Source organism: Somniosus microcephalus, chromosome 9, assembly GCF_052327205.1.
Source record: "Somniosus microcephalus isolate GS21.2 chromosome 9, FLI_Smic_1.0, whole genome shotgun sequence".
Taxonomy (NCBI): Eukaryota; Metazoa; Chordata; class Chondrichthyes; order Squaliformes; family Somniosidae; genus Somniosus; species Somniosus microcephalus.
The window spans coordinates 232721904-232736659 of record NC_140995.1 but is presented as its reverse complement, the minus strand read 5'-3'; positions in this window follow the sequence as shown (position 1 = coordinate 232736659).

Sequence of the window (14756 nt, the reverse complement as noted above, 5' to 3'; positions counted from 1 at the left end):
TACTTCCCTGATATCTGGAACAAAGGACTCATAACGCCCATATACAAAAGTGGGGACAAAGTCGACCCAAATAACTATCGAGGCATCTGTGTAAACAGTAACCTGGGGAAGGTATTCTGTAGTATCATAAACAAAAGACTTATAAACTTCCTTGAGGAGCAAAATGTCTTGAGTAAAAGCCAAATTGGATTCCTACCAAACTATAGAACATCAGATCATATCTTCACCCTACAGACCCTAATTGACAAACATGTTCATCAAAACAAAAGCAAAATCTACGCATGCTTTATAGATTTCCAGAAGGCTTTCGATTCCATCTGGCACGACGGTTTATTCCTGAAACTTATCGAAAGCGGGATAGGGGGAAAAACATATGAGGTAATTAAATCAATGTATACAAACAACAAATGTGCAGTTAAAATTGGAGACAAACAAACAAAATACTTCCCACAGGGGCGGGGGGTGATGCAGGGCTCGCCAACCTCACCGACACTCTTTAATATTTACATAAATGAATTGGCAAAACTACTTGAACAATCTACAGCACCCGGCCTCACCCTATATGAATCCAAGGTTAAATTCCTCCTCTATGCAGATGACCTGGTTCTGCTGTCACCAACTAAGGAGGGTCTACAGCAGAACCTGGATCTGCTGGAGTCGTACTGCCAGACTTGGGCCCTGACAATAAATCCCCAGAAAACCAAAGTCCTTGTGTGCCAGCAAAGATCCAGACATCAGGGACCCAAAATAAATTTCACACTAGGAACAACCAAAATTGAACAAACCACTAACTACACATACTTGGGCTTAAAAATCAGTTCTACGGGAAATTTCCATCTGGCTGTGAATGAACTGAAAGAGAAAGCAAGAAGGGCTTTCTATGCCATTAAAAAATCAATCCAAATAGAAATCCCAATTAGCATTTGGCTCAAAATGTTCAAATCAGTAATTGAACCAATTGCACTCTATGGCAGTGAGGTGTGGGGACCGCTAACACAACAAGAATTTGCAAAATGGGACAAACACCCAATTGAGATCCTACATGCAGAATTCTGTAAAAGTATCCTCCGGACTCAAAGGAAAACCGTAAACAATTCATGCAGGGCAGAACTAGGCCAATATCCATTAATAATCACTATCCAAAAAAGAGCCACCAAATTTTGGAAACACCTAGAAATGAGCAACCCCCAATGCTATCATTACGAAGCCCTGAAATGCCAAGAGAGGACCATAAAGAAGAATACCCTCAGTCAACTAGTCCTGGGACTCAGTGAAGTAACTACTAACACTACTAACAATAACCAGCCCCAGGACAGTGACAGCGTAACACAAAGAATTCGACCCAACACAATCGTCGCTAAGCAAAAGGAAAAATATCTGTCATATTGGGCAGAAACAACAAAAACCCAAAGCAAACTCAATTGCTACTTGGTCCTAAACAGACAATACAACATGGCTGATTACCTGACCATGGTAAAAGATAGCAAACTGAGAAAAACCTTGACAATGTACAGACTTAGTGAACATAGCCTGGCAATCGAAAAAGGTAGACACAGGCAGACCCGGCTACCAAGAGAGGACAGGATATGCTCTCACTGCAGTCAGGGAGTGGTGGAGACAGAGATGCACTTCCTCACAGCTTGTAGAAAATATCAGGGCATAAGGGAGAATTTCTACCCAAAATTCACAAAAATATGCCCGGAATTCAGAAATTTGAATGACGACCAAAAACTCCCATACCTACTAGGGGTAGAGAGAAATTGTGTAACCTTAGCGGCACACTATGTTACAGCTTGCCATAAACAGAGGGACAACCACTAAATATAAGAAAAGAGTATATACAAATTATATGAATGTATATTTATACACTCAGGGATATATCTGTTTATACACTGTATGGATAGATCTGTATTTATGTGTTCTACCATTAATGTTTTTCGATGCTTTAGCAACATAAGATGTACCTTGTCATGCCAATAAAGCGATTTGAATTTGAATTTGAATTTGAGCGAGCGCCACCCAGTGGGGGAGGGAGGAACCGCAGGGAGTGTGCGAGAGTGAGCGCCGCCCAGCGGGGGAGGGAGGAATTGCAAGGAGAGAGTGAGCGCCGCCTAGCGGGGGAGGGAGGAGCTGCAGGGAGTGTGAGAGAGTGAGCGGCGCCCAGCGGGGGAGGGAGGAACTGCAGGGAGCGCCGCCCAGCGGGGGAGGGAGGAACTGCAGGGAGAGAGTGAGCGCCGCCCAGCGGGGGAGGGAGGAACTGCAGGGAGTGTGAGCGAGTGAGCGTCGCCCAGCGGGGGAGGGAGGAATTGCAGGGAGAGACTGAGCGCCGCCCAGCGGGGGAGGGAGGAACTGCAGGGAGTGTGAGAGAGTCAGCGGCGCCCAGCGGGGAGGGAGGAATTGCAGGGAGAGAGTGAGCACCGCCCAGCGGGGGAGGGAGGAATTGCAGGGAGAGAGTGCGCGCCGCCCAGCGGGGGAGGGAGGAACTGCAGGGAGTGTGAGAGAGTGAGCGCCGCCCAGCGGGGGAGGGAGGAATTGCAGGGAGAGAGTGCGCGCCGCCCAGTGGGGGAGGGAGGAACTGCAGGGAGTGTCAGAGAGTGAGCGCCGCCCAGCGGGGGAGAGAGGAATTGCAGAGAGTGAGTGAGAGAGTAAGCGAGATGATTAAACACACAGACGATAAAATGAAACTGGCTATCCTAAAACTCTTCAACTTGGTTCTGAGTGTCAGTTACTTCCCTGATATCTGGAACAAAGGACTCATAACGCCCATATACAAAAGTGGGGACAAAGTCGACCCAAATAACTATCGAGGCATCTGTGTAAACAGTAACCTGGGGAAGGTATTCTGTAGTATCATAAACAAAAGACTTATAAACTTCCTTGAGGAGCAAAATGTCTTGAGTAAAAGCCAAATTGGATTCCTACCAAACTATAGAACATCAGATCATATCTTCACCCTACAGACCCTAATTGACAAACATGTTCATCAAAACAAAAGCAAAATCTACGCATGCTTTATAGATTTCCAGAAGGCTTTCGATTCCATCTGGCACGACGGTTTATTCCTGAAACTTATCGAAAGCGGGATAGGGGGAAAAACATATGAGGTAATTAAATCAATGTATACAAACAACAAATGTGCAGTTAAAATTGGAGACAAACAAACAAAATACTTCCCACGGGGCGGGGGGTGATGCAGGGCTCGCCAACCTCACCGACACTCTTTAATATTTACATAAATGAATTGGCAAAACTACTTGAACAATCTACAGCACCCGGCCTCACCCTATATGAATCCAAGGTTAAATTCCTCCTCTATGCAGATGACCTGGTTCTGCTGTCACCAACTAAGGAGGGTCTACAGCAGAACCTGGATCTGCTGGAGTCGTACTGCCAGACTTGGGCCCTGACAATAAATCCCCAGAAAACCAAAGTCCTTGTGTGCCAGCAAAGATCCAGACATCAGGGACCCAAAATAAATTTCACACTAGGAACAACCAAAATTGAACAAACCACTAACTACACATACTTGGGCTTAAAAATCAGTTCTACAGGAAATTTCCATCTGGCTGTGAATGAACTGAAAGAGAAAGCAAGAAGGGCTTTCTATGCCATTAAAAAATCAATCCAAATAGAAATCCCAATTAGCATTTGGCTCAAAATGTTCAAATCAGTAATTGAACCAATTGCACTCTATGGCAGTGAGGTGTGGGGACCGCTAACACAACAAGAATTTGCAAAATGGGACAAACACCCAATTGAGATCCTACATGCAGAATTCTGTAAAAGTATCCTCCGGATTCAAAGGAAAACCGTAAACAATTCATGCAGGGCAGAACTAGGCCAATATCCATTAATAATCACTATCCAAAAAAGAGCCACCAAATTTTGGAAACACCTAGAAATGAGCAACCCCCAATGCTATCATTACGAAGCCCTGAAATGCCAAGAGAGGACCATAAAGAAGAATACCCTCAGTCAACTAGTCCTGGGACTCAGTGAAGTAACTACTAACACTACTAACAATAACCAGCCCCAGGACAGTGACAGCGTAACACAAAGAATTCGACCCAACACAATCGTCGCTAAGCAAAAGGAAAAATATCTGTCATATTGGGCAGAAACAACAAAAACCCAAAGCAAACTCAATTGCTACTTGGTCCTAAACAGACAATACAACATGGCTGATTACCTGACCATGGTAAAAGATAGCAAACTGAGAAAAACCTTGACAATGTACAGACTTAGTGAACATAGCCTGGCAATCGAAAAAGGTAGACACAGGCAGACCCGGCTACCAAGAGAGGACAGGATATGCTCTCACTGCAGTCAGGGAGTGGTGGAGACAGAGATGCACTTCCTCACAGCTTGTAGAAAATATCAGGGCATAAGGGAGAATTTCTACCCAAAATTCACAAAAATATGCCCGGAATTCAGAAATTTGAATGACGACCAAAAACTCCCATACCTACTAGGGGTAGAGAGAAATTGTGTAACCTTAGCGGCACACTATGTTACAGCTTGCCATAAACAGAGGGACAACCACTAAATATAAGAAAAGAGTATATACAAATTATATGAATGTATATTTATACACTCAGGGATATATCTGTTTATACACTGTATGGATAGATCTGTATTTATGTGTTCTACCATTAATGTTTTTCGATGCTTTAGCAACATAAGATGTACCTTGTCATGCCAATAAAGCGATTTGAATTTGAATTTGAATTTGAGCGAGCGCCACCCAGTGGGGGAGGGAGGAACCGCAGGGAGTGTGAGAGAGTGAGCGCCGCCCAGCGGGGGAGGGAGGAATTGCAAGGAGAGAGTGAGCGCCGCCTAGCGGGGGAGGGAGGAGCTGCAGGGAGTGTGAGAGAGTGAGCGGCGCCCAGCGGGGGAGGGAGGAACTGCAGGGAGCGCCGCCCAGCGGGGGAGGGAGGAACTGCAGGGAGAGAGTGAGCGCCGCCCAGCGGGGGAGGGAGGAACTGCAGGGAGTGTGAGCGAGTGAGCGTCGCCCAGCGGGGGAGGGAGGAATTGCAGGGAGAGACTGAGCGCCGCCCAGCGGGGGAGGGAGGAACTGCAGGGAGTGTGAGAGAGTCAGCGCCGCCCAGCGGGGGAGGGAGGAACTGCAGGGAGTGTGAGAGAGTGAGCGGCGCCCAGCGGGGAGGGAGGAATTGCAGGGAGAGAGTGAGCACCGCCCAGCGGGGGAGGGAGGAATTGCAGGGAGAGAGTGCGCGCCGCCCAGCGGGGGAGGGAGGAACTGCAGGGAGTGTGAGAGAGTGAGCGCCGCCCAGCGGGGGAGGGAGGAATTGCAGGGAGAGAGTGCGCGCCGCCCAGTGGGGGAGGGAGGAACTGCAGGGAGTGTCAGAGAGTGAGCGCCGCCCAGCGGGGGAGAGAGGAATTGCAGAGAGTGAGTGAGAGAGTAAGCGAGATGATTAAACACACAGACGATAAAATGAAACTGGCTATCCTAAAACTCTTCAACTTGGTTCTGAGTGTCAGTTACTTCCCTGATATCTGGAACAAAGGACTCATAACGCCCATATACAAAAGTGGGGACAAAGTCGACCCAAATAACTATCGAGGCATCTGTGTAAACAGTAACCTGGGGAAGGTATTCTGTAGTATCATAAACAAAAGACTTATAAACTTCCTTGAGGAGCAAAATGTCTTGAGTAAAAGCCAAATTGGATTCCTACCAAACTATAGAACATCAGATCATATCTTCACCCTACAGACCCTAATTGACAAACATGTTCATCAAAACAAAAGCAAAATCTACGCATGCTTTATAGATTTCCAGAAGGCTTTCGATTCCATCTGGCACGACGGTTTATTCCTGAAACTTATCGAAAGCGGGATAGGGGGAAAAACATATGAGGTAATTAAATCAATGTATACAAACAACAAATGTGCAGTTAAAATTGGAGACAAACAAACAAAATACTTCCCACGGGGCGGGGGGTGATGCAGGGCTCGCCAACCTCACCGACACTCTTTAATATTTACATAAATGAATTGGCAAAACTACTTGAACAATCTACAGCACCCGGCCTCACCCTATATGAATCCAAGGTTAAATTCCTCCTCTATGCAGATGACCTGGTTCTGCTGTCACCAACTAAGGAGGGTCTACAGCAGAACCTGGATCTGCTGGAGTCGTACTGCCAGACTTGGGCCCTGACAATAAATCCCCAGAAAACCAAAGTCCTTGTGTGCCAGCAAAGATCCAGACATCAGGGACCCAAAATAAATTTCACACTAGGAACAACCAAAATTGAACAAACCACTAACTACACATACTTGGGCTTAAAAATCAGTTCTACAGGAAATTTCCATCTGGCTGTGAATGAACTGAAAGAGAAAGCAAGAAGGGCTTTCTATGCCATTAAAAAATCAATCCAAATAGAAATCCCAATTAGCATTTGGCTCAAAATTTTCAAATCAGTAATTGAACCAATTGCACTCTATGGCAGTGAGGTGTGGGGACCGCTAACACAACAAGAATTTGCAAAATGGGACAAACACCCAATTGAGATCCTACATGCAGAATTCTGTAAAAGTATCCTCCGGACTCAAAGGAAAACCGTAAACAATTCATGCAGGGCAGAACTAGGCCAATATCCATTAATAATCACTATCCAAAAAAGAGCCACCAAATTTTGGAAACACCTAGAAATGAGCAACCCCCAATGCTATCATTACGAAGCCCTGAAATGCCAAGAGAGGACCATAAAGAAGAATACCCTCAGTCAACTAGTCCTGGGACTCAGTGAAGTAACTACTAACACTACTAACAATAACCAGCCCCAGGACAGTGACAGCGTAACACAAAGAATTCGACCCAACACAATCGTCGCTAAGCAAAAGGAAAAATATCTGTCATATTGGGCAGAAACAACAAAAACCCAAAGCAAACTCAATTGCTACTTGGTCCTAAACAGACAATACAACATGGCTGATTACCTGACCATGGTAAAAGATAGCAAACTGAGAAAAACCTTGACAATGTACAGACTTAGTGAACATAGCCTGGCAATCGAAAAAGGTAGACACAGGCAGACCCGGCTACCAAGAGAGGACAGGATATGCTCTCACTGCAGTCAGGGAGTGGTGGAGACAGAGATGCACTTCCTCACAGCTTGTAGAAAATATCAGGGCATAAGGGAGAATTTCTACCCAAAATTCACAAAAATATGCCCGGAATTCAGAAATTTGAATGACGACCAAAAACTCCCATACCTACTAGGGGTAGAGAGAAATTGTGTAACCTTAGCGGCACACTATGTTACAGCTTGCCATAAACAGAGGGACAACCACTAAATATAAGAAAAGAGTATATACAAATTATATGAATGTATATTTATACACTCAGGGATATATCTGTTTATACACTGTATGGATAGATCTGTATTTATGTGTTCTACCATTAATGTTTTTCGATGCTTTAGCAACATAAGATGTACCTTGTCATGCCAATAAAGCGATTTGAATTTGAATTTGAATTTGAGCGAGCGCCACCCAGTGGGGGAGGGAGGAACCGCAGGGAGTGTGAGAGAGTGAGCGCCGCCCAGCGGGGGAGGGAGGAATTGCAAGGAGAGAGTGAGCGCCGCCTAGCGGGGGAGGGAGGAGCTGCAGGGAGTGTGAGAGAGTGAGCGGCGCCCAGCGGGGGAGGGAGGAACTGCAGGGAGCGCCGCCCAGCGGGGGAGGGAGGAACTGCAGGGAGAGAGTGAGCGCCGCCCAGCGGGGGAGGGAGGAACTGCAGGGAGTGTGAGCGAGTGAGCGTCGCCCAGCGGGGGAGGGAGGAATTGCAGGGAGAGAGTGAGCGCCACCCAGCGGGGGAGGGAGGAACTGCAGGGAGTTTGAGAGAGTGCGCGCTGCCCAGCGAGGGAGAGAGGAACTGCAGGGAGTGAGGGAGAGAGAGTGAGCGCCGCCCAGCGGGGGAGGGAGGAACTGCAGGGAGTGAGTGAGAGAGTGAGCGCCGCCCAGCGGGGGAGGGAGGAACTGCAGGGAGTGAGTGAGAGAGTGAGCCCCGCCCAGCGGGGGAGGGAGGAACTGCAGGGAGTGAGGGAGAGAGAGTGAGCGCCGCCCAGCGGGGGAGGGAGGAACTGCAGGGAGTGAGGGAGAGAGAGTGAGCGCTGCCGAGTGGGGGAGGGAGGAACTGCAGATAGCAAATTGAGAAAAACTTTGACAATGTACAGACTTAGTGAGCATAGAAAGGCAGACACAGGCATACCTGGCTGCCAAGAGAGGACAGGATATGCTCTCACTGCAGTCAGGGAGTGGTGGAGACAGAGGTGCACTTCCTCACAACTTGTGGAAACTATCAGGACATAAGGGGGAATTTCTACCCAAAATTCATAAAAATATGCCCTGAATTCAAAAATTTGAATGACGACCAAAAACTCCCATACCTATTAGGGGAACAGAGAAATTGCGTAACTTTAGCGGCAAACTATGTTACAGCTTGCCATAAGCAGAGGGACAACCATTAAACCTAAGAAAAGATTATATGCTTATTATATGAGTGTATATTTATACATACAGGGATATATCTGTTTATACACTGTATGGCTAGATCTGCGTTTATGTGTTCAACCATACATGTTTTTCGGTGCTTTGGCAACATAAGATGTACCTTGTCATGCCAATAAAGCAATTTGAATTGAATTGAAATTGAGTGAGCGCCGCCCAGCGGGGGAGGGAGGAACTGCAGGGAGTGAGGAAGCGCCGCCCAGCGGGGGAGGCAGGAACTGCAGGGAGTGAGTGAGAGAGTGAGCGCTACCCAGCGGGGGAGGGAGGAACTGCAGGGAGTGAGGGAGAGAGCGTGAGCGCTGCCCAGCAGGGGAGGGAGGAACTGCAGGGAGTGAGGGAGAGAGTGAGCGCCGCCCAGCGGGGGAGGGAGGAATTGCAGGGACTGGGGGAGAGGGGGCGCCACCCAGCGGGGGAGAGAGGAACTGCAGGGTGTGAGGGCGAGTGAGCGCCGCCCAGCGGGGGAGGGAGGAATTGCAGGGACTGGGGGGGGGGGGAGGGAGCGCCACCCAGCGGGGGAGAGAGGAACTGCAGGGAGTGAGGGCGAAGGAGCGCCCCACAGCGGGGGAGGGAAGAACTGCAGGGACTGAGGGAGAGGGAGCACCACCCAGCGGGGGAGGGAGGAACTGCAGGGAGTGAGGGAGAGGGAGCACCACCCAGTGGGGGAGGGAGGAACTGCAGGGAGTGAGGGAGAGGGCACGCCACCCAGCGGGGGAGAGAGGAACTGCAGGGAGTGAGGGAGAGGGTGCGCCGCCCAGCGGGGGCGGGAAGAACTGCAGCGACTGAGGGAGAGGGCGCTCCACCCAGCGGAGGAAGGAGGAACTGCAGTGACCGAGGGAGAGTGAGAGGGAGCGCCTCTCTCTCTCTCTTAGGCGGTCCCTCGGAACCGAGGATGACTTGCTTCCACATTAAAAATGAGTTCACAGGTGACTGATGAATCCAATGCGGGACCGACAGTCTCTGTCACAGGTGGAGCAGACGGTGGTTGAAGGGGCGGGTGGGTGGGGTGCTTGGGTTGACGTGCGCTTCTTCCACTGTTTGCGCCTGGCTTCCGCTTGCTCCCGGTGAAGAGACTCGAGGTGTTCAGCGCCTTCCCGGATGCTTCTCCTCCACTTTGTGCGGTCTTGGGCCAGGGCTTCCCAGGTGTCGGTGGGGATGTTACACTTTTTGAAGCAGGCTTTGAGGGTGTCCTTGAAGCGTTTCCTCTGCCCACCTGGGGCTCTCTTGCTGTGCCGGAGCTCCGAGTAGAGCGCTTGTTTTGGGAGTCTCGTATCGGGCATGCGGACAATGTGACCCGTCCATCGGAGCTGATCGAGCGTGGTCAAAGCTTCGATGCTGGGGATGTTGGCCTGACCAAGAACACTGACGTTGGTGCGCCTATCCTGCCAATGGATTGGCAGAACCTTGCGAAGGCAGCGTTGGTGGTACCTCTCCAGTGCCTTGAGGTGCCTGCTGTACATGGTCCATGTCTCTGAGGCATACAGCAGGACGGGTATCACTGCTGCTCTGTAAACCATGAGCTTAGTGCCGGGTTTGAGGGCCTGGTATTCAAACACTCTCTTCCTCAGGCGACCGAAGGCTGCACTGGTACACTGAAGGCGGTGTTGGACTTTGTCGTCGACGTCTGCCCTTGTTGACAGTTGGCTCCCGAGGTATGGAAAGTGGTCCACGTTGTCCAAGGCCTTGTCGTGGATTTTGATAATCGGGGGGCAGTACTGTGTGGTGGGGGCAGGTTGGTAGAGGACCTTTGGCTTACGGATGTTTACTGTAAGGCCCATGCTTTCGTACGCTTCAGTGAAGGTGTTGACGATGGTTTGGGGTTTGACCTTCGAGTGAGCGCAAACGCAAGCGTCGTCTGCATACTGTAACTTGACAACAGAGGAAGGGACGACCTTGGATCTGGACTGGAGGCAACGGAGGTTGAACAGTTTCCCGTTTGTTCTGTAAATTAGCTCCACACCAATGGGGAGCTTACTGAGGGTGAGATGGAGCATTACTGCAAGGAAGATCGAGAAGAGCGTTGGTGCGATGACTCAACCTTTCTTGACACTGGTTCGTACGTGATTTGGGTCTGTGGTGGAACCATTGATCAGGATCACGGCTTGCATGTCATCGTGAAGCAGGCGGAGGATAGTGACAAACCTTTGAGGGGAGCCGTGAGGGAGAGTGAGGGGAGCGCCACCCAGCGGAAGAGAGGGGAACTGCAGGGAGTGAGGGAAAGGGAGCGCCGCCCAGCGGGAGAGGGAGGAACTGCAGGGAGTGAGGGAGAGAGTGAGCGCTGCCCAGCGGGGGAGGAACTGCAGGGTGAGCGAGAGGGCGCGCCGCCCAGCGCGGGAGATAGTAACTGCAGGGAGTGAGAAAAGGGAGCACCGCCCAGCGGTGGAGAGAGGAGCTGCAGGGAGTGAGGGAATGGGAGCGCCGCCCAGCGGGGGAGAGAGGAACTGCAGTGACTAAGTGAGTGAGAGTGAGCGCTGCCCAGTGGGGGTGAGAGGAACTGCAGGGAGTCAGTGAGATGGTGCTCCACCCAGTGGGGGAGGGAGGAACTGCAGGGAGTTAGGAAAGGGACCGCCACCCAGCGGGGGAGGGAGGAACTGCAGGGAGTGAGTGAGAGAGTGAGCGCCGCCCAACGGGGGAGGGAGGAACTGCAGGGAGCTAGGAAAGGGAGTGCCGCCCAGTGTGGGAGAGAGGAACTGGCGGGTAAGGGTGAGAGGGAGCGCCGCCTAGCCGGAGAGGGAGGAACTGCAGGGACTGAGTGAGACGGAGCGCCACCCAGTGGAGGCGAGAGGAACTGTAGGGAGTGAGTGAGAGTGAGAGGGAGGAATCTACCTCTTTGACCAAGCTTTTGGTCACATGCCCTAATATCTTCTTATGTGGCTCGGTGTCAGATTGTGTTTGATAATTGCTCCTGTGAAGTGCCTTGGGGCTATGTTAACATAAGAACATAAGAAATAAGAGCAGGAGTAGGCCATATGGCCCCTCGAGCCTGCTCCGCCATTCAATGAGATCATGGCTGGTTAAAGTTGCTATATAAATGCAAGTTGTTATTATTGCATTATATTATCCTGTGTTTGTATTGTATTGTGTCATTCCATTGTACTACATAATTACACAGAATCTACAGCATAGAAAGAGGCCATTCGGCCCAACTGACCCATGCTATGCTCCACATGAGCTTCCTCCCACCCTACTTCATCTCACCCTATCAACATACCTTTCTATTCCTTTCTTCCTCATGTATTTATCTAGCTTCCCCTTAAATGTGTCTATACTATTCGCCTCAACTGCTCCCTGTGGTACCAAGTTCCACATTCTAACCACTCTCTGGGTAAAGAAGTTTCTCCTGAATTCCCTATTGGATTTGTTAGTGACTATCTTATATTTATGGCCCCAGTTCTGGTCTCCTCCGCAAGTGGAAACATCTTCTCTACATCTACCCTATCAAACCCTTCCGTAATCTTAAAGGCCTTTCTCAGGTCACCCCTCAACCTTCTCTTTTCTAGATAAAGAGCCCCAGCCTGTTCAATCTTTCCTGATAGGTATGACCTCACAGTTATCATTCTAGTAAATCTTTTTTGCACCTTCTCCGGGGCCTCGACATCCTTTTTATAATACGGAGACCAGAACTCTGCACAGTACTCCATGAGGCCTAACCAAGGTTCTAGGCACGTTTAACATAACTTCTCAGCTTTTCAATTCTATCCCTCTACGCTTTGCTTTTTTATGGCTTTATTAACCTGCATCGCTATTTTTGGTGATTTGTGTACCCCCAGATCCCTCTGCTCCTCTACCCCATTTAGACACTTATTTTCCAAGAAGTATGTAGCCTCCTTATTCTTCCTATCAAAATGTAATACCTCAGACTTACCTATTTTGAAGTTCATTTGCCAATTACACACTCATTCTGCAAGTTTATTAATATCTTCCTGTATTTTGTCACAGTCCTGCTCTGTATTAACTGCACCCCCCAGTTCGGCATCATTCGCAAATTTTGAAATTGTTCTTCTGATTCTCGAGTCCAAATCGTTTATGTAAATGGTGAACAACAGTGGTCCCAGCACTGATCCTTGTGGAACATTTTGCCAGTCTGAGTGACTACCACAAGGTGGCAGTGACGGGACACGCCTCTGTGGGCAGAGTTTCTGATCGGGACTAAATGGCCAATGGGAAACACAGCGGAACTGCCAGGATAGTTTTGTTGTGCCAAAGCCTTTTGAAGATTTTAATCTGTTTTACATGAGAGAGCTTGTTCTGACTCTGGATCAAATATCTCAGATACATTATTTATCCCTCAATCAACATCACTAAAGCAGATCATCTGATCATTATCACATTGCTATTTGTGGGACCTTGCTGTGCGCAAATTGGCTGCTGCATTTCCTACATTACAACAGTGACAACACCTCAAAAATACTTCATTGGCGGTAAAGTGCTTTGGGACGTCCTGAGGTTGTGAAAGGGAGAGAGAGAGCAGTACAAAGTGTGCTTGTTGGGGTGTGAGGTTCATGACCAGGTCAATGTTTAACAAGGTTCTGTTCCTAACCTGGGGAGAGAACATCTGCCCCAACATTGCTTTGTTCCAGTCGGAGCCAATGAATCAGTTCTTCTCTTGTCCCTCTTGTTCATTCCATTCTCTCGCTCAGTCTCTCTGCTGAAGAAGCCGTCTCCTGTTGGAATAAAACTCCACGGGCGCCGGCCACATTTTTGATACCTTGCTCGAATCCCCAGGTCCAGACAGGGAATGCCAGCAGGTTCCCCGACTGTGGAGGGGGTGGGGTGAAAGGGAGGGAGACGGAGCGTTAGGGTAATGGCATCCAACCCAATCTACATTCTGGGTCCTGAATTTCTGTGGCAGTAGGAGGGGGGGGGGGCGTGCAGGGAGGGGATGCGTTTGTCCTGATCTCCCGCTGGAACTCCCCATTCCTTACCCTCAACAACTACAGCTTGTATTTATATAGCGCCTTTAATGTAGTAAAACATCCCAAGGAGCCTCACTGGAGTGATTATCAGACAAAATTTGACACTGAGCCACATAAGGAGATATTAGGACAGATGAGCAAAAGCTTGGTCAAAGAGGTCGGTTTTAAGGAGCGTCTTAAAGGAGGAATGAGAGGTAGCGAGGCGGAGAGGTTTAGGCAGGGAATTCCAGAACTTAGGGCCTTGGCAACAGAAGGCACGGCCGCCAATGGTGGAGCGATGAAAATCGGGGATGCGAAAAGAGGCCAGAATTGGAAGAACGCAGAGATCTCGGAGGGTTGTGGGGCTGGAGGAGGTTACAGAGATGGGGAGGGGTGAGGCCATGGAGGGATTTGAAAACAAGGATGAGGATTTTAATATCGAGGTGTTGCCGGACAGTGGGCACAGTGGGTGATGGATGGGCGAAGGCCAGGGTGTCTCGGGCAATGTTACGGAGGTGGAAGTAGGCAGTGTTGGTGATTGAGCAGAGTTATGGTTGGAAGCTCATCTCGGGGTCAAATAGGATGCCGAGGTTGTGAACAGTGTGGCTCAGCCTCAGAGAGTGGCCAGGGAGAGGGATGGAGTCAGTTGCTGGCGTTGGTGGTGGGGACCGAAGACAACGGCTTCGGTCTTCCCAATATTTAATTGGAGGAAATTTTTGTTCATCCAGTACTGGATGTCGGACAAGCAGTCTGACAAATCAGAGACAGTGGAGGGGTCAAGAGAGGTGGTGGTGAGGTAGAACTGGGTGTCGTCAGTGTACATGTGTTGTGTTTTCGGATGACGTCGCCAAGGGGCAACATGTAGTGGGAAGAGAAGCTGCTGCAGGTGATTCTTTGGCTATGACTGAATAGATAAGAATGGAACCAGGTGAGGTCAGTCCCACGCAGCTGGACGATGGTGGAGAGGCATTGGAGAAGGATGGAGTGGTCAACTGTGTCAAAGGCTGCAGACAAGTCGAGAAGGACGAGGAGGGAAAGTTTACCACGGTCACAGTCACAAAGAATGTCATTTGTGACTTTGATGAGAGCTGCTTAGATACTGTGGCAAGGGCGGAAACCAGATTGGAAGGATTCAAAAATGGAGTCATGGGAAAAATGGGCCGGATTTGGGAGGCGACAACACATTCCCTCCGCTTCCTTTCACAGGGATCCCTCTCGCTCCGCGTTCATGCCACTCCTCTTCCCTAGCTCCTTACGCGCTCCCCATTCCTTTTGTTCGTCTGCTACCACCTTCCTCCTCATCCCTTTATTCTCCAGTGGTGTCTTCTCTTC